The 2,211-nt window shown below is 46.9% G+C and overlaps 1 non-coding gene across 1 annotated transcript; it reads left to right on the top strand.

Moving 5' to 3' along the window:
• Positions 1–1,429: 1,429 nt before the first annotated feature.
• Positions 1,430–1,593, top strand: LOC144116602 (U1 spliceosomal RNA). The gene has a single exon (XR_013311928.1). It is a non-coding gene; the product is annotated as a U1 spliceosomal RNA (small nuclear RNA).
• The last annotated feature ends 618 nt before the right edge of the window (positions 1,594–2,211 follow it).

Raw genomic sequence — 2,211 nt, 5'->3', positions numbered from 1 at the left:
GAGGGTGGGAAGGAGAAATTGCAGAGGAGCGCGCTTGGCCCGGAAACCGCGGCAGTTCCAAGTTAAAATAGGGAGAGAATTAGTTTTCCGCCCCGCCATATTGGAGAGTCGGCGGGTTGAGGAGGGGAGTGAGACTGGTGTCAATTGGTATGTGTTCAGCAAAGGGGGTTTGTGCTTGCGGATGTAGGGGGGAGGATTGGAGGTGGTCTGAATTTGGGTGAAGCGATGGGTAAGGTTATGTTCCATGAGCTCCATCATCTTGGTAAGCATAGCGTCCATGCGCTGCTCAAGATTTTCGGTGAGGGTGGCGGCAAGGTGATTGAATCTGGTCTCAAGGCGGGCGTCTATCTCTTTTAGTTAGTGGTCAAAATTGGCATCCAGTGCAGCGAATTTAGCGTCTATTTCTAGGGGCATGGGAGGCGGTTTGGCGTCTGAGGTGCGCTGCTTCTTTGACGCCACACCGCCTCCCATACCACTAGTATTAAGCATGCTGGAATGCTTCGGAACTGCGGGATATGCTGTAAATAAATAGTTATGTCTGTAATATGGGAGTTCAAACACACAAGAGGCAGTAAGAGCGCAGAACAGGACAGTAACCAAGGAGGATTGATCTGCTAGTCGAAATGAAGGTGATCTATGACTTTGTAGGGTTTAAGGTCCCAAAGCGACCCGGGCTGTGATGGACGCCGCAGTAGAGAGTTCCAGATCATTTAAACCACATGGGGTTCTGTACCATGAACTGGCATCGCACAGCAAAAGGGGATCTAGTATTACCCCTCTATCGAAATGCGACGGTGGCGGCTGGGATCGAACCGACTCCGAGGCGGATCAGGAGAGCTTTTATATATTTATTCCCAAATCTGCGGCTAAAATTATATATCCGCAGGGATAGCACGAATAGCGTTAGATGTGCTTGCGCCTGAAAAAAATTTAAACGCCTAAGCCGATCCTTTCTCTATCGAAATTAATTGTGTAATGCCGTCCTTTTGTTTTAATAAAGTCAATATTCACAAATACGCCAGTTCTAAATACTACGAGACAGATATCCTGGCTGTTTTCACAGCATCAATTCATATAGTTTTCTTCTTGTTCCTAAAAAGGCGCAGCGCCCGTGCTCTTCACGCACGTGAGGCAATCGGCAGCCCGAAGCAACTGCATCTCGTGAGTGCATGCACTGCGCCATCAAAGCCGTGCTTCTAAGAGCGATTTGCAATGAAAAAAATCAATCCATTAATCAGCCACCTTTCCTGTTTCGACCTATGATTTTCAGGTCTGCATCGCCTAAAATTAGATCCTACATACGTCCTATTTTATCAATACCACGTGGGATCTTCTGAAGATACTTTTCACCAAGCATCTGTTCTCACAGGGGAAGTGATGGTGGACGCTTTAGACCGGCCAACCAGCATTCAGCGATCCCGGTCATCTTATCTTTACCGGTTGCTAGGACCTCGGGGATCAACGAGGCCGAGTCCACGGGTGGAGGCCGGTGCATTTCATTACGGCCGGCTGAAGCCCGTCTCTTTTCCTAGTTGGGGAAGCTGTATCACATAATTTTTGTTATTGGGGTTTTGGCGTGCGCGCCAGCCCCTGTGGTAATCAAATAAAAAGAGAGATCACAAGACACTACCAGTTTTCGCGGAAGGACGATGAATGCAAATCACAGATACGCTTAATTTAGATGACATTAAAGCGCGAAGCGTAAGCAGCGCCCTCCTACCCATAGCTAGGCATCCTCTGAGCGCCAGTGCGTCCTTAGCTTTATAGATCCCCCTGCACCTGCGACGGTTAGGGAGCCATTTACTGGCATGTATGTTTCTCTTCCGCACTGGAATGTATGTTTCGGACGCACTGGTATGTATGCTTCTTTTATGGTCTGTTTCCGCTGGCGTTTAGAGATTTTGATGCGAATTTGTTGTGAACACGGTGTCTCCGTGGTAATGCTGTTATGAAACTGAAACCACATTTTATGACAATATTTGGGTGAACTTTCAATCTTACTGCATTTTTGACTTTGCTGCTGTTTATTCCATAATCCATCCGTAAGGATCGAATAGTATTTATTCAAGGTGAAGTTGTGCTCTTGTACTGATTGGTACTGCAGACAAAAGTAACGAAAGAGGTATGCAGTAAACTTAACAAAATGAACTGCGGTGATGATAAATCAACACTGAAGTGGCGTTGAATTTGGAATCACACTAGTGGAATCGG

This window comes from Amblyomma americanum, chromosome 1 (assembly GCF_052857255.1).
Source record: "Amblyomma americanum isolate KBUSLIRL-KWMA chromosome 1, ASM5285725v1, whole genome shotgun sequence".
NCBI lineage: Eukaryota > Metazoa > Arthropoda > Arachnida > Ixodida > Ixodidae > Amblyomma > Amblyomma americanum.
Note: the sequence above shows the minus strand (reverse complement) of the source record. Positions and strands in the feature narration are given on the sequence as shown.